This window comes from Hippichthys cyanospilos, chromosome 11 (genome assembly GCF_059441005.1).
Source record: "Hippichthys cyanospilos isolate Australia breed blue-spotted pipefish chromosome 11, RoL_Hcya_1.0, whole genome shotgun sequence".
Lineage (NCBI taxonomy): Eukaryota > Metazoa > Chordata > Actinopteri > Syngnathiformes > Syngnathidae > Hippichthys > Hippichthys cyanospilos.
In genome coordinates this window covers 10487611-10506744 of record NC_142379.1, presented here as the reverse complement: position 1 = coordinate 10506744, position 19134 = coordinate 10487611, and positions in this window count along the sequence as shown.

Here is a 19134-nt window from a genome sequence, read left to right as displayed (position 1 = left end):
CAGATGTACATTTGTGTCCAATGACCAAGAAACACACACTTCAACAAATTATTGGGTTGTAATTAAAAGTGGAATACTGTGCCACCAAGTACTTTGGCAGAACAACATATTAGTGATATATTTTATTCCAAATCATATAGTCATATAAAAGTAGAAAGTCAATTAGCACTTACCGACATTTTGCTGAAGGACAGCCAAATGACAAAACATTCTCAAAATGACGGGCTAAGACCAGGGGAACCGACTATTTCGTCCGCCGTTTTAATCTCTCGTAATCGTCATCACCTGTATCTGTAATAAATAAATTCTAAATAGGCAGCAAGCATACATACATACAAACTAGTTGAGTGCTGGAAGATTTGTATGCAACAACCATTGAGACATAACATCTCTTTAATGTATTGCGCTGCGTTTTAATCAGGGTTTCGTGAACTGAAATGCATACTGGACATAGTCTTGCTCAACACGTTCATTAAACAGGCCTCAATTAAAAGGCAAAGTTTAGAATTAGGTATTAAGCAAAAAAAATTGTGTTATTTTATTTATTAAAAGATTAATTTAAGTTTTGAATGAATAAATTACTTGCAAATAGTTGAGCAAAGCATTTTGGGACTGTGTCAGTACTGCCCTCCTCTGTATCTTCATTTGAATAGATTTCAACACCTACGTAATACGATTTCAACCGAGTCAGCCAAGGATCTTGGAAATCAGTAGTACTCCCTTGAGAGATTTAAATCAAATGACAAATGTGGATTCCTCAGATGATGTCAGTTTCTTTCCAATGTGGTTGGTTAGAGAAAATCCCATTTCATCTAAACATTTCATTGTTGTGGTGGTATGTTGGTTAAGAGGTTAACTCAAGCGCGTCAGAGCTTTGAGGGGTGTGATCCAACCTCCGGCATTCCTGTGTGGAATTTTCATGGTCTGTCCATGCTTGCTTGGGGTTTCTCCCGCATCATCTGGCACTTACTCGGGTTTTCTCTGGCTTTGTCCCATGCTTGTTTGGGTTTTTACCAGCTTCCTCCCACATTCCAAAAACATGATTCTTAGGTTGATGTGTTTGTTTTTTTTCCCTTGGGCGTGATTGTGAGTGAAAATAGTTGTTTGTACTTGTCCTGTAATTGGCCAGCAACTGGTCCGAGGTGAATACCCCTTCTCACTTTTAGTTTGGCTGAGATAGGATAGTTCACCCAGAACCCTGGTGAGGATAAAAGTTAGTAGGAAAGATGTTCTGAATATGCTCTGAGATAAATATTGACTCTGAACATCTCCAGGTGATTTTTGTGGCAAAGTTACATTCTGTACTGTACTTCATTGATGTTTCCTATAATTTTGTTGTCATACTGGCTGTGCTAAAGATAACAATTTTCCACTTACTCGCAATAACTGAACTTTTTAAGCACCAAAGGCTAATGAGTAAGTATTGCACACAATTAAGCTAACAGTGCAGTTTTTGACAACTTCGATTTCAGAGGTTTGCACATACCGGTACAGTTCAGTTGAAGAAATGTTTGTGATGTTTAGATTGTGTGTTCATATACGTTCCTGGTCTAGGGACATCTAAAACAATCTGGCGAATAGCCCCAGTATTGCCACACCCAAGTAAGGTCAGTTGAGGGAGAACTAGGCCAACACAACAAACCAAACAGGCGCAAAACAGCTCTACTTTCTGACCTACAAACAAAGACATAAATCAAAGACAGACACTTAAACTGACTCATAAATAAAAATAGCAGAGAACAAGGTGAAAGAAATTTCCTATTTTGTTTTAACAAACCCTAAGTCCCTTACAGACTGTTCAAATTTAGATTACTGTAAAAAAAATGATAATGAACAACAAGATGCAGAGAAAAGTCTTGTGAACTTGCCACAGTCTTGCTCAGACCCCCCAAGTGCATCTTGAGCCTCAGCATGCCTAAACCAAAAAGACTATACACCTCAGTCCCATTATCAATCCTTCCAATTTCTTTTGTGAAACGGGTGTGTGCGCAGTATATACGAGTATGTCTTTATCGTAAATTATGAATTTAATGGACTGATCAAACTACACTTTAACAAGCCACTTCACCCTCACTGCCCCAAATAAATGCTCACTGGTCTGCAGCCTGACTACTTCACATTGAAGTCATTTAGAGCGTGTGCAGCTAGCTATATGTGTGACCAGGACAGCCAAAAGTGCACGACTTACAATTAGGAAAGGAAAAATGAATTTCAACTAACATTCAAATTGATTCGGGAGACTTGTATCAACATCAATGACCCCCTTAAATCGTGCTTTGAAATTTAAGTAAAACTGGTTCTTGGGGGTAAACTTATGGCCCGATTCCTATCAGATAAATTATCCTCTGTGTATTTTCTGGGAGAGAGATGAATGTTAACTGCTCTCTCTCAGTGGAGGTGAAAGTAGGTGAATGGAAATGTGCAGCTGAATAATTGTGTGGTGTCAATGTTATGTCAAAAGGGTACCAAAATTAAGTTTTTCCACAAAAAGTCAACATGCTCCTATTCAAATGATTGCTAGGATACCTGCAAACATTTTCCCTTTCACTTAACACTTGTGGTTTGTCAGACTGGTATTGCCTGTTTGGTCTATAACACTAACAGTGTACTATACTTTATCATTATTTATAGACGGGTTACCTGGAGAGAATAAATGGAAGAATTAACAGGATAAGAACCTTTTTTTATGATTTTGCCTTTGTGGCCTGGAAATCTTACCAGGGAGACTTCCAGGAGGCATCCTAACCAGATGCCCAAGCCACCTCCTCAACTGGCTCCTGTCAATGCCGAGGAGCAGTGCCTTGACACTGAGCCTGTGCACTCCGCAGAGGAAGTCATTTCAGCCGCTTGTATCCGGGATCCCTTCCTTTCGGTCATACAGTAGGTCATGAGCTTACGTGAGGGTAGGAAGTAGATTGACCCGTAAATCGAGAACTTCTCTTTTGGGCTTTTGGTCCTTCTTTACCACGACACACCCGTACAGAGTCCACATAACAGAGGCTGCTGCACCGATCTGCCTGTCTTATTTTGGGGGAGGAAATTTTACACCCCTTTTGGTCCTGGAATTGGCTGATATTTCCTACAACCTCAATGCTCTACCTCTGATAAGTGGTATTGAAAAAGGATAGATGGATGGATGATGGATTAACTGTCTGGTTTATAAAATGAATTTAGTGGGTTTGTTTGAATTGCAACAGATGAGGAGTCCTTTGCCAGGTATGTTTCTATTTCCACATGCTCTTGGGTTGAATAGGTTCATCACTTGTCTTTCACCCCCATCCTAGTCTTTGTAAAATTTCCAAGGGACAAAATGTATTTTGTAGCCTGAGATGGATATGAAATATACATTAATAGAAAAATGCTGACATACATTGCAAGAAATAGTATGCATGTATACAGCAAGTTGCAGTGGGCCACTTTCAGTCAGATAAATATTTGGGGCATCTCCCATGGGTTCTGCCAACTAGAGTACATTTAGAATGTTCATGGCTCCTACTGTGAGCATGAAGCACATGCAACGCTATGACACTCGCAACCCTCGCCGGGAAACGCGTCACTCCGCTTTGTTGTAAAAGTGATTCATTGTGATTTTTGGCAGGCAGATTGTGTCTCATGAGGGGGGAGTCACGGGTTTGATTCCTGCAGTCATTGACTCTGTTATCCTTTCTGACTGTGTGTGGCTCTCATTTAAAGACGAAGTTGACACAATGAATAATTTTGCTCCAATGGGATTTATTGTCCTCCTCTTCAATTGGGATCACACTGCTGTGCCTGGTGAATGAGGCACATGTGTCATGATTTATCGTTAGACATGCTCAAAATAGTCTACAAAAGGCACAGCAAACACATTATTGTCAGACTTAATGTAATTGCAGATTAATGGGACCGTCACTTATCAAGGCTCTCATTAACAAAATAGGGTGGGTTGTCAAAACCTTTTTGGTTCAACTAAGCGAAGACCCACAAAAAATTTGTAATGACATGAAGTAACTCCACAAGTGGTAAGGCTTGTGCATAACCGACTTTTGCATATGGCAAAGTATTTCAAAGGACTTGCTTTTGTGTTAGGTGACTGGCAGAGCTTGACGGCAGGATCCCACAACAAAGCAGCTGCAGAAATTAAAAATATATCAACTGCCTTTTGTTGCACCAGGTGTCGTCAAATGCTACCAAAGATTCTATGTTTACGCTTTGTTGGTGTTCACATACAGTATCAGACAAAATTTTGGAAAGGCCCTAAATCAGTGCTTTTTCGTTATGTAAAAATTAAGTGATCGGTGATATGAAGTACTATTAATGGAATTGATGAAAAACTTTGATTTAAACACGATGCTTTATTATTTGGATTAATCAATAGGTACCTTTCGGGCAGATAATTTGCACATGGTATTGCCTGGATCAGTTTTATGATGTGAATGACGCATTATGACATGAAATGGCTTTCATTTCAAAGCTATGCATAATCCATAGTTAGGATCTTGAATTATTTGACCTCGTAAAGTGTTTAAAACCATTTGAATTTGAATCATTTCCCAAATGTATGAAAAATTTAGCATTTATAACACCATCATGGACACAGGAGTTCAGAGCATTCAAGGGGCGATGCTTGATTTCTAAAGCAAAACTAAATTAGCTGATAAAATGTAGCAATGAATTATTGTTAAAGACTTCACTAGATCATAAAACCATTATAACGTACAAAGAAATAAAACTGCACTTATTTACACCTATCTGCATATTTTTTTCTTACTTTCTGTAATGCCCTAACGTCGTGTAAAGACCCCCACATGGGAAGAATAGGCCCAGGTTGAGCGCAAGTTTATCAGCTAGCCAGCTAACAGAAAACAAGAGGCTAAAGAAGTGAGATAATGAAGTTAGAGGTACTGATCACACCTAACCAAATAAATGGTTAAAGGTTTACCAACAATGATAGTTTGCTTCTGGAATCAATATGCAGTAGTTCATGACATCCCTTTAATAAAAAAACAAAAAACAAAAAAACAAAAAAACATCTGAACAATATGGTAGACAACCAGCATTGCAGATTGTGTTTGTCCTTGGAGATTAAACTGTACAGAATGTTCAGGTCTTCAAGTTGGCGCCTTTGAAAGTTCAATCTGCCTCTTCATGCAGGTGTTGCAAATGATGAATTTAACATTCACTGCCAGCCGCAGTTTTATGCACCCCCCAACTCACACAATTATTTGGGACAGACTCATGCCTTGATGTTCCAATGAAAACCCAGTGTTCGTGATCAGATTCTTGATGTGTTACCTGGGGGGAAGAAGTCTATCGTCATTGACGGAAGCTGCATGTCGTGAGGCGGCCAATCGCGTTAGCAGGGGAGCAACGGGGAGAGCCGGCCAACCTCCACTCTCGCCCCTCAGTGTCCTCTATTAACTAACCTGCTTAAAATCCAGCGTCCTTCATCTGTTTTGTGTCGGCTTTGAGGAAGCGAAACAGACCCAAAGAAAATTGATGTGTGGTTGCCCACTAGACACAGCAGCAATCTCGCACGGTGAATACTTGAAACAAGTGAGTAATTCCATCATTGATGGGTTTCTGAAGAGCTTTCATGCTTTCATGAAATCAGTGTCCAGTACCAACATTCCGCCTTGTGTATTTCTCAAGACTAATTAACACAGGAGAGACCACTGTAATGTGATAAGGGATAAACAGGACTTCATTCCTTTTTTTCAGAGATAGATGGGTAGGTGGGAGAATTTTACAGTCTGAAATATACGCCAACACACAAATAATGTTTTGCCATCATTAGTCCACTTAGTCTCGCACCAGTCTGCATGGTAATTGATAATTAGCCTTTGGGAAAAATGTGAGATTGTTATCATGATACCTTGTCCCTAACCATGTGAATTTTGGCAGTTCTTTGTTAGTCTATGGGAGAATTTTTATGACTTTTTAAAAGGGGAGAGATCTGTTTTGATGATTAAAATGATATAATTAAACCCCACAGGAAATTAATTTCCCCCATTAAAACACAGCCAACAAATGAATACCACTTATATGGTAGATGGGGACTTTAGTGCATTGCTCAAGGACACTGGAATCTCTCCAGGAACAAACTTAGGGATAGAGCTCATTTTAGTGCACCATTTATTCTTTACACTGGGAATCACTGGCGACCAATCAGGAGTGTAGTCAAAAAGGACTTCACATTGGTGGCTTGAGATGCAAAGTGAAACTACTTACACATTTGGAAATGAGCATTGCATGGTAGACGTGGTCAACTCGATGGACTTAAAAAAAAAAAAAGAGTTTGGCAGATCATTTACAATTTTTCAATAAAACTGTTTCAAGGTGTTTAATGCCACCCCTAGTTGACATTTACTGTCTAACAGAACAAGAACAGATACCATCAAATTAAACCAATCGCTGCTATTTGTGGGGCATGAGGCTTGGCCCATGAATATTGAAAATCCATTTCTAATTGATGTCCACTAAAATGAAATGAGGAATGAATATAAATTTAACCTAAAACTTGTTTAAAAAAAAAAAAAAAGAGAGAGAGAGAGAAATATCCGATGTGTTTTACAGCAAAATTAGGAAAATGGGGGTCAGGGGCAAAAAAAATTAAACATGAACTAAAAACAAAGAATCTGTGAATTTGCTTGTGTGCTTAATACCTCTTTATAATTACAAACATTACTGCCTCACTAAGAAGCTAAGTCAATTTCCATGTACAGTATTACATTTGTGACTCTATTATTCTGCCTTCTGTTTGCAATACCAGAAGGAACAGTACAAAATATTAGCCATCAAATTGGACTGTAGTGTATCGGATAGTATGGTAAGAACGAAAAATATATTCGTTGTATCGATGAGAAGAAAAAAATGGCATTGAACTGCATTTTTAGTTTTTGATTATTTTGATTATTGCATTAATGAGAGCTTATAATAGCTGGGGAACCTAACTGTCTAGACGACACACTCTAGAGACTTGCCAGCTAGGGAAGGAGACACCCTCGTTGACAGCGCGTTTGTGCTGCCATTAATTTCCTTCAATGCACACAATTTTCTTGGTCAGAGTCTGGTGAATCTGAGTCAGTCTCACAATTTTTCAGTCAATACCTATGAAAAGTCTTTCAATCCACCGGACAGAATATTTTTCGTCGCAACACCATAGGTACACTTAAATGGAATTTCCATTCATTTCAGTGGGGTAAGATTGTTTAAGATATAAGTAGTTTGAGTCAAAAGAATCACTGTATGGAAAAACCCATGACTAAAAATGGTGAAATGGAAACATGCCCGGAAAAGGTAAACAACAAAGACGCATGCTAGGGGCTTTAAAAAATAAAGACAGGGGAGCCTCTGAGAAGAGGCCCTCTACAGTACACTCAACAGCATTTGTTTACAATACTGATGCTGGGAGAGGAGTGCCAGCAGGTGAAGAGGCAGCCTCTCCAATGGATCACCAAGAGCAAACTGAATAATTGATTCAGCCGGTGGTTTGCATTGGTGCAAACCTCCAGAATCAACAGGAGAATTTGTGTTTCATAACCTAACTGTGAGCGAAAGAGACAGCAGTGACAGACACGGGCTTTTGAAGAAAAAGTGTTTCTGGCAGCATGGGAAAAGGAGAGTGACAGGGTGAAAATAACAAGTGTCTCATGTGTTCCTTTTGAAAATTTCCATGCCTAATTTGTACCAATGCCATACATGCAACCATCTAGAAAGTCAACTTAGTGAACAAGGTTAAAAAGGTTAATTATATTTTGTCTTAGCTTTTGATAGTGTTCCAGATGCACAACAATGAGATGCAAAAAAGGGCATGTAATACTCCAGATACTCAAGCTATCATCTGAACCCTCTGTGTTGTGTTCATAATTACAAAGATCGAATCTGTCTCTTATTTGCTTCTACTACTATCTGCTATCATTGCATAATTTACTTTTAATCTTCCGTTTATTCCTACTTTAATAGTCTGCCTTTCACTAAGCAATGATCTTCTAAAGATGCCAATTTTATTCCGGTAGCATGCCAAACCAGTCTACTGCTTGTTCATCCCTTGGGAATCCAGTTTTATGATTTCATGATCAAAAGACCTGCGAAGCATGAGTTGAAGTAAGTAATTGAGGAAAAAAAAAACTTGAGGAAAGAAAAAACTTGAAAATGAGGCCTGCTGCACTTTAATACAAAACTGATTTTAAACTAAGATTACTACTTTGTTATAAACAAAATCATTAATATTTATCTATCGACCCATTTTCTATGCTACTCCTCCAGGTCATGGTTGGGTAGAGCTAGAGCCGATGACAGCAAATTACAGATTTGAAGCTATACGATCACATACAGAAATCACTGCCACGTTCATGCTCACTATCAAGCAGTGGAAATGAACCCATGTTGCCTGCGATGAAGACTACTGTAGAGGGCCTGTAACAAAAATGAAATTAAATCATGAAAATCTGAATGTTTATTTGAATAATTTCATAAAATAGTATAGAATAGAAAATAATGCAATTATTGTCAGCGTGCACAGGTAAACAATCAAATCATGCGCGTTGCTTCAACTGGTGCATAATAACATAAAACATAAACAGAATAAACAACATATAAATTAGAAAAAAAAAATACAAAGTATGAGATTTTTGCTGGCAACATTTTTAACCAGGAAGTGAAATGTATCATTGACTGAAACCGTGCATTTCACTGTCGCTGCGGTGCCCTTCTCATAATGTCATTCAAAAGAATAACAAAGAAAAAAAGCTATTGACACAATTGTGATTTCCAACGTGAAAAAAAAAACACAAAAGTAGATGAAAATATTACTTGACATTGAGAAACGTATCGCGTATTTACATCTCTGGCCTCTGTCAGGTGTAATTGTGGGAATTGGGCCAGATTTCACTTATAATTTGATGGCAAATCCACTCTTGTATTTGCAAAGTTTCACCTTGCAGTCTTTTGTGAAATGATGATGATCCCAAACGCCTGCTGGTTGTCCCCACTTTGAAAAGTTCTTTAGTAAAGTTTTTAAATGATCAACAAAACATTGTTGTGTATACTTGGCCGATTTGGCGAAGAGGTAACATGCATCTATGGACACAATTACTGACTTATTTATTTTTTGTGGCCCTGGTGCCTCATTATCTTTAACCTTGTGTTCTTCTTCTTCTCCTTTTGACTTTTTCCCTTAAGGGGCTGCTACAGAGAATCAACTACATCCATCGAAGCCTGTCTCCTGTCTCCTTAAGCCTTGTGTTAAGACATCTAAATTTCTCTCATCGACTTCTCGCCTTAGCTTGTGTTTATGCTCATGACCACACAGTCTCAAGTTCAAGGGTAACATGGAACATTAACTAATCCAGGCATGGGGGCCATATGCGGCCCACTAACATTTTTAATCCAGCACACCTGAAAAAATTTATCAGTCGGGGGAGAGTCATTTCAATAAATAATTAAAAACACGAAACTTGAATTACACTGTTGTAATGCTTTTGTTAATTTTCTGTTAAAATTAAAGGACTTGTCTTCTAGATATCCTGCATTTATTTCTTTTATCGGGTTGGATTATCAAAACACCCAATCCATCTGCTCCTGCTCTGGCCCTAACTTTAGAACCCTATGCTCGAGTCAAACCCCCCCGATGAAAGCTCATTCAAGCACCAGACTACAACATATATGTTTAAATCTCGCAAGGAAATGACCTCAGCAGGCATAAGTGGTTAATATTCTACATTTTATGAACTCTTTGTGACTGTTACAAAGTGTTTCTCTGGTCAAATTAAAGGATAAAACACTAATTGATTATTTGTGATAGCTACTTATAAATAATAAAATGGTCACGATACTGAGCTCTAGAATCCAAAGATCAACATTGCATAGCGTTATCCAAAGATCAACATTGCATAGCGTTATTTTCTTGCAGTGATGAAAGAGTTGGACTACCCCTTCTCCCAGGCACCCTTGCTGAACTGTTGATCAAAGTATCTCAGTAGGGTGCCAAATGCATGGATAATATTAAAAGCTATTTATGAATGAGCTACGGTTCCCTAAAGTTTAATTGCATGAAGTTTGTCTGCTCTGTGAGGCAAGGAGCTATACTTATTTCATCCAAGAGGTTCAACAATTGTTAATTGGGCCACTAGTGATTATGCGTAAAATTTGACTGCAGCACCTGAGTCAATTATGAAGGGAACGTGTGAATTGGATGGCTTCTCAGCATCCAGTTTGCTTTCTGCGGCTGTGCTCTGTATAATAGAGCTAATACAATTGACCGCCTCACTGTCGGTTGACTAATGTAATTGTCAGCTGCTATTTTGGTAAAGGACATGATCTGTGTAATTGGCAGTGGCGGTGGACCTTCCTCTGTCACTGGAGACAAGCGCGTCCTCCTCGATAAGCAGAAAACGAACAGGCTTCAAGTGAAGGTTGTCCAAGTGTCACTGAATTGAAGGTGAGTCAGCTACAACTGTGACGCAAGAGAAGTCCCCCCTACATGTCTTGAAAATGTCTAAAACCAGGTCCAGCTGGGATTAGATTTCAAAACATGTGACTAGCACAACAGGAGGCTTGTTAACCCTTTGCGGTTTTGAGAGAAGCTCTCTGGAAATGCTGGACTATGCTAACAATGGTAAATGATTAAGGTATATAACAAATAATTCTGTTGATTCTTTTTATTAACAATGAAGCTAGTGCTGATTATCTGTGGCTACATTTAGATGCAGTCCATATTCAAGTTAAGGTGGGGTTACCAAATTTAGGTTTCGTAAACATTCTGAATATTACTGTTTGCATGTGCTTGCAAAAAAGGTGACATACTGATAACGTCATAGCGCAAATAGACATAATTTTCGCTTCTTACTTTCTGTTGTCAATAAATTAAAATATTTCAATTACAAAAAAATATTTACAATTAAAATATTTCTCAATTACCATTGTAATCAAGTAATCATTTAGCTTTTTGCTCCAAAAGATTTTGTTTACGCTATATCCAAGTTAGGCTCGTTAAGTAGCAACTTAAAACGGAAAACACCCCTGGCTCACTGAAGCGGGGTTTAAACAGCAACATGTTTTAGTACTTCTGCCTGGAATTCCTTGAGGATGAAGCTTGAGCAGAATACAAATAAAAATCCCATACAAAGGAGGTTACCTGAATATGTTAACATGACCGCATAACTGGGTTAAAAAGGGGTAACCGGTTTTGAACCGAAAAACAGGTTATTTGTCTATTGTGCCCGTTTAAATTACATATTCAGGGTTTTAAAGGGTTATTGACTGCATGTAAAAACTTTGTGTCTCAGCCGGGTCCATTCAGGTCACTTAACTTGTCATACTTGTTGCTAAACTTTTACTATGCTCTAATTGTCTCCTTCTGTAATTATTTTTTTTACCATAGAGCAGGCATGTTCAAACCCACTCCCAGTGTTTTTGATGTTTCCATCATCCAATGCAGCTGATTCAATTGATCGAAATTGTTATCATACACGGGTCTATATTGGCCGTTTTAGCTTGTTTGTTATCTGATGTATCAGTTAACATGCATATTTAATGGCTCTTCAGATTGCTTTATGTCATATAGGAATGATCTTTGACAGTATTAAAACTCTCGGCTAGACATGATCAGTACATAAAGCCCTCAAGCCACCATAACAAGCTGTCTTCCTAGTTTACATAAAACTAGAGTCCATGTGTTCAATAGAAATCTCTAAAAAGACATTTCTATACTCAGACATTTAGTGTGACACTGTGTAAGATACGAACAGCAGGGAGGGGTGTTTATTGCTGCATTTACCATAATGCCCCTAAAGCTCCCATGGGCACATGCAAAATTACACATACTTCGAGGGAGAATGTGTCATTTAGGGGCATTATGGTAAATACAGCATTAAACACTCCTCCTCCTGCTGTCCATAGCTATACCAGATATGGCGACCTCTGGAGGAGTGCCAACCCCCATGTAATATCATTTATTGATAACTCGACCTACGAGTATATTAAAAACATACTGTTGGTTGTTAGCACATTATTTGCAAGTTTTTGAAACGTATACATTTGCATATTTGTCATGTTTTCTTTCTTTTTCACCCATGAAACCCTTTGAGACTGTGGTAACTCAAGCCTATACAGATAAACTTGACTTGACTAGTTTCTAGTCAAGTTGCCGAGTATAGTTTTCCCAGTATTTCCAAGTCTAGGTTCAGAGTCCAGCTTTTCAAGTTATTGCTCCTTTGGACTTTTGTGTAAAAATCCCTTTTACTTTTTCACTTCCTTGCCCTGTTTGCCTCTGGGTCCAAATCCTCCTCACATGTCACAACGGTTTCATTCAGGAAAGTAAGCAATAGATATTTCTGTTCTGCCTTTGCCGAATTTGGAATGACAAAATTATCCAAGAAAAAAAAAAGAGGAATTAAGAATGAAGGAGAATTTAGCGCATCGGCTATTGGACTGTTAAATCAATTACAAGGTATGCCACCAAGACTTTTGGTCCTCGTCCCTTTAAGGCGCAAATACCTTTGAACATTCCATTACATACTCATTAATATCTCCAGTATTTGACCACTGAAAGTTATTAAGCAATATGGCTCTTGCTATCATATACCACTGATAACTGGTATGCTCATCTCACAATTTCCTTTCCCGTAGCATTTTCCCATGCTCGGCCTGTTATCTCAGATTGATCATTTTGGTTTTAGGGCAGTTCAAATAATTACTTCTCCCCGCTGGCAAGGCAGAATTCTTTCCTTCTTTCAACAGAGCAACAAAGTGCATGTGATTCCTGAGATTGGAAACAATAGCTTCTGGAAACTCGAAGGGAGAAAAGTCCCTTGCCCAAGTCACTGCTAAGAAATGACAACAGCAAAAAGCGCGTGAGTATGAAAAATGTCAGAGTAGTAAACGGGTAATTAACTTTTTGGATGAAAGATGAGGGTCCTGTTTTTGTCTCAAAGATAGCAGGAGCAATGCTGACACATGGCAAATGCAATAATACAGGTGTGGCGCTATGATTAATGTCAGAATGTTTATTTGGGGGTATTTTAGAGCACTAACAAAGCTAGCTCAAATGAGAAGTAGAAAAGAATGATTTGGGCGTAAAAGTGACACGGCCTTTTAAATCACACATCCATCTGTGCTGGGATCTAATTTCGAGCTTTTTGTTTGTGATATTTCTTAGTGGCATGTAGGCTCAGATGGATTTGTCTGTTATGGGAAAATATATCAAAAGCAGGCTCAAGAATGTTGAATGTCAGCATTGTTTCATGTGTCACTGTGCGGCTTGTTTAAATAATGCGATACAAATAATAAAAATATTAAAAAAAACAACTATAGTGGAACCACTCGGGTCACCTTTACATTTGAATGCAGCTCCTTTCCAGCGTGAATTCCATTCTTATTGTTTCATCAGAAATTGCTTGGCCACAGTGTGCTTTTTGTGCTAGGTAGCGTGAATTTCAACTTCTATGGTGATCCAAAACATTCTCGTGGAGTTCATATTTTAGATGGTTGCGAATATATCATACATGGAACCACTAATCAGAATATAGTACAGAACTCTGATAATTGCTTTAGCTGCATACTCGAAGTGACATTAAAGCCAGCCACAGTAGCAAGGCGAAGTTAAAAAATACAGTGCAGCTTTTACTCATGTCAATTGATATATTATAAAATGAGAAATTAAATTAAACATGAATTCTTTTGTATACTTGATCTGTCACTTTTGGATACTTTTCAAATCAATTACCGTATTTTTCGGACCATAAGCCGTGACTTTTTGCTAAAGATTTGAGCCCTGCGGGTTATATTGCAGTGCTATTTTTTGTTTGTTGTTTTTTGTTTGTTTGTTTGTTTTTTCCCTAGTTATGCCACCAGGAGACAATCCACCGTTCATGCAAATGAGTGCATCTGTTCAAGCTGTCAATTTATGGAAGAACTAAGAAACAGAACTGAAAACATGTTAATCAATGTTTGTTCTTAAAAAGAGTTTTAAAAACATATTAAAAATATGTAAAAAAAAACAAAACACAAAAAGCAAAACTATAAACAAACATATAGCTCTTGTGAAAGTGTCAAAAAAGCCATTTCTAGGTTGAAACAAATGATTACTCTTTTAATGTCTCTTTTAAATTCTAGCTTGGAAATTTTCAATCAGTTCCAACCACTTTCCATCCCTAAGTCGCTGGCTTCTTATAACGAAAGGGAACCAAAGAAGGGAACGGACCAGTTCAACTGCAGTACATCCCCCATTCCCAGATGTAATTCATACAGATACTGTACTTATCTTATGACTACACACTATTACTCTATGCAATTCAGCGCTGTTTATGGAAAGTTTGATAGAGCTATTCATCATCACTGGGCTTCACAAAAGCACTCATCTTAATGATTCAAAACCAATTGCTACCCGGCTTTCTCACAACATCAGGAGATAGAAGTTCGTATCGTAACATCAGCATCTGCCGGTGTTTTACCATAACTTTGAGGCTCATATCTAACCTTCAGAGTGCATAATGACATGCGAGATGTATGAAGCTGCCTGCTCTTCAGCTTTTCTGAGCCAATTACATCACACCTCAAAACACTTCTGAGTACTAGCACGGTCAATGAAGTGTCTATTATTCATTCTTTATCCACTTTAAAAACGGCTTTTATCTTCGTTTGAAATTGAACTCGTCATTTTTTAATAACGCCCTCCCTCTTTTGACTTTTCATATGGCAAAATGTGTATGCCTCACTCGCAAGTAATACTATCAAATAAGCACCGGTTTATACTTTATCCCCGGTCACTCCCGAGACTATCGTCAACAGCGTTCTTGCCGGACTGACTTTTTTCATCGAGTCAATCCCGCGTTACTAAATTTAAATGGCTCTTTCATCCACTGGCATTCAGCACACCCACTCGCTACTGTCCTACCCTCTCGCCGCTTCCTCAGGCAGGCCCCGAGATCACGGCACACATGCACTACATAGTAATTAATCATTTGCAAGAGACCGATGGCGAGGCTGGCATCACTTGACAGGGCAGCAGGCAGAATCACGATCCCCGCTGGCCACCATAAAAGACCAACACCATCCCATAATACACACTTACAATGGAGAAAGGAAAGACAGTGTGATGCTGACCGTATCCCGCAGGTAATGTCAAGTTCCAAACGACACAAAACGCAGAAAATGCAGACTGGCTCGCGATCAATATCTGAAATTGAATTGGGTTGAAAGGTTAAGAGAGAAGAAATCATGTTAAATAAAGGTCAACATCCCTTTTAGGATCATTGCTCACGGTATGTTCACTTATCAAATTGGGCAAGCCAGATCAATCAATTTGGTTATTCGCATTTTTATTCGGTGGATTTCCTTTGAACTGATTAGAAGTTTTACTTCTGATTTTGATTTTGTTTAATAGTTAAATACTTAAATTATACATGTTTTTTTTTTTCAAATAAAAAGTCAACGCAGCTTTCTAAGATGTTTGATCATGTTCCTGTGGTTCTTCAATTTATTTTTCTTCAAACCTGTTTTGATAAACAAAATGACTAAGACATTTGACCAGAAAGGTGACCATGATGAATTATTCATACACATAATCATATGTTGTATAATACAAAAAAATCTTTTTTTTTTTTTTTTTTTAGCTTCTAACAGCAGACATGAATAATTGTATTAGCATATTAATTTGTATTCCACTTCAAACGCGTTCATAGGTTAAATAGGTTCAAATATGCAGTCTCCTTCGAGGTCACTTGTAGTAATTGTGAAACAACAAACCAATTATTATGTCGTTACATTTCCGTTGCGAGAGTGGACTTCAGATTATTCATTGCGCGTGTGATCTATAATTTAAATGTAAATTTAAATATAAAGATGGGGGCACGTTGTCAAGGTTTTATCATTCCATGAATGAAATATGTTTTTGCGAAATGTAATTTATTCTATAGCCTTACATGACATATTGTAAGTCTAACCTCAATTCATCGCAACAAAGTTTTATCACAACCGCAGACAGCTGTGACAAAGCGATGTGCATACGACAATTTAATACAACATAATTCAGAAACAATCAAACGACGACAAATTTCAAATAAATAGAAATCGATGACTCTTCATGAAGGGCAGAATCTTAAACTGTGTTAAACGCCACAAAATATCAACGGGTTTTGAGGTGACTTTTTAAAATTGGACAGAGAGGGTTCAGACCAGCAATCCAAACGGCTCTATTATCTCCTCTAAGCTTCTGCTTTGACTTTAGTACCTCTTGGAGCAGCCTGTCAGCTGACCGGGGCGTAGGGATTGAGCAGCTTTACAAAGTAAGATGCTTTCAAGACAAATAGCAAATTCTGAAAATGAACTCTCAAGTGCACAGCTAGTGGAGGGAAGACAGAGTAGGATGTATGTGCTCCCTCTTACGTGCACCAGTTAGGAGCCTCATTCAACAAGGAATATGAACAAAATAATACATATGTAGACTTTGATTGAAGATAACAGACGTTTGTAATACTGTATGTGCCATCTGAAATTGTCAATTCTTAGACCAACTGAAAGGGCAAAAAACGCACCTTGGCTGTTCAATTAAAAATCCGATTTATTGTCAATCTTATGTATATGGCCTGAAACCGGACAAGCCAAAAGGTCTTAAGGCCTTGCTGACAATCAGTGCATTTGTTGATACGGGTCGAAAATAAGGTTGTGGGAGAGGAAAAAAAAGTTGACCAAATCAGGTAAGTAAACTTTAAAAAGAGGGAACCATGCTTGTGTCATGTTTGTGTGTGTGTGTGTGTGTGTGTGGGTGTGGGTGTGTGGAGCTGGTGATGGAGCTACCCATAGTGCGTGGAAACCGGGACAAGAAGAGAAGCCTAAACAATGAAGGTGAGATCGGAGTTTTTGTAAAATGTAAAGACTATCATTTTCAGTATGTTGAACATTAAACATCTCGTCTTCGTAGTACAATCAGTTGAATATAGGTTGAAAATGGATTTGCAAATGGTTTTTATTCCAACTTCATTGAAATTGGCATTTGGACAAAAGGTTTGCCCTTTAACTTGATCTTGTGTAGAATGTCATTATAGTGTATCTATATCAGTGACAGCTTACTGTTGTTACCTTGGGATAATAGCACCTTTTGGGAGCTTGGGTACCGGGAAAGGAGAACTAATCTGAAAAAAAAGATTACATCAAAAACCGGAACTGTATCAAGGGAACAACAGACCAAATACTTTCCTGAACCAAGTGACCGTTGGACCATAAAACAAATCTAAAGATGAAAATCTAGCGAACATATGTAAATAGGACAAAACTGGAACAAAGCCAAGGCCGGTCTAGTATGAGGGAACGACATTGTTTTTGTCAAAATAGGATGGCAGGAGAGGACATGGGTCCAACTTTGTTCCCCCCTTCAGTGTCACTTCCATTTATGTATTCATTACCTTGCAAATGGTATTCTGTGGCCGGAGAGCAATGGCTCTTTATATTTCTTTGTTGCTATTTGCTGTTCTAAAAGCTATTATGAAAGCAATAGGCGATAAGATTCCAGCGGCAGATAGAGATGATGTAGTCCTTCCCTTGTGTTTAAGTCTGGCTTCAGACCCCTGAACTGCTTTCTCTCCTTTATCCATAACGCAAGCTGACCTGCTGGCATTTTGTGCTTCTAATATCTCAGCTATGGCTACGCTTCATTGTAATTGTGTTTTTGTTTGGTTCTTCCTTTTTTTTTTTTTTTTAACGGTCAGCCGTGGGTGCCCGGTAGACTTTTCAATTGTCTGTGTACTTGTTCATCTTCAGGTTCAGGTAAAGTGACCTCTGCTGCGATCGCTTCCTGACTTCTGAGCACCGTTGAGTTATTCAAAAAGAGACTGGGGCAACTTCGGGACACAGGTTACACCAACTGTGTAGATTTTTGTTGCAGTTCCAAAGCCAGGTCGCACATATTTTTATAAATCCTATTCCACGCAAACTTTCCCAAGGTCAGATGGAATAGCCTTCGGATCACCCGTGACCCTTAAGCAGATAAGTGGTGCAAAATTGAATTTTTTTATTTTGTTTTTTAGCATCTCACTATCCATTTTTCTTACATTATAAAGACTCCAGCCAAGGTTAAATCTTTCTGAAACAATTCCCGGCTGTACCCTATGGAGGACAAAGCCTATTCGGTCTTTGGAGGAGATGTCTTCAAAGTGCCTTTGAAAACTGCCCAAGCTTCGTTAAGAGATAGCATAGTCTAGAGTTGGGGATGTGTCCTAGTTGTACAAATATGACCCTAATAATGCTGCATGCTGTGACTATACATATATTAGCTCATGCAGTATCATTATCTGCTGTTTGATGTTGAAGTGAAATACCCTTTTTCTTTTCTGTATGTGCCAGACGTGTTTTTTTTTTTTTTTTTTACGAGTGAGCGGTGGCATGCAAAGATTAGGCTGCATTTGAAAGAGTCTAAATTAGGAAATGGGGAAGACTTTGTGTGGCGTTTGAACAATCGTCCATCAAAGAGCAAGGCCACCAGGACACGGCTTACGTTTGGATACATAGTGTCATGGTGCATATTACTTATAGATTTTGGCCTATAAGCTGCTACTTTTTTCATGCATTGATTTTTGCGGCTTATCTCCACTAGCAGGCAATCTCCCGGTGAACAAAGGGAGAGAGAGGAAGAGGCTACCGAAGTATTGATTTTGAGTTTCAACTGCTATTTTATTCACTATTCTCTACTAGTAAACACAACATGCATGTTACTGTTTTGTTGGTGCAGTATTCTATCAATGTTAAATTGAAAATATGTTGCTGCTGAAAACATTGCGAGTACACAACCTCCAACCTATGTTTACAACGTAGGATTAGCATACATTGAGACATATCATCTTTGCCTATTACTGGCATCGGGTCGAAACCTCATAAGATTCATCTAGATGAGTCTTGTACTATTTTTCCAAAATCTACACTATAGGTCTGTCCAGTCTTTAAACACAGTCAGTTTAAAAGTGTTGAACATGATTTTCTCCCTTTCATGATGCAAAGCTGAGTTTGAACAAACTTTTCATTTTTAGGCTCTCTGGAAAAGTTGTTGGTTTTGGAGATACAAGTATACAGCCCTTTTTACAAATTTGCATGACTTAGCTGTATTGTCGCATTCTAGACACATTTTCAATTATATTTTGGGGGATTTAATAATTCTATGCTTCG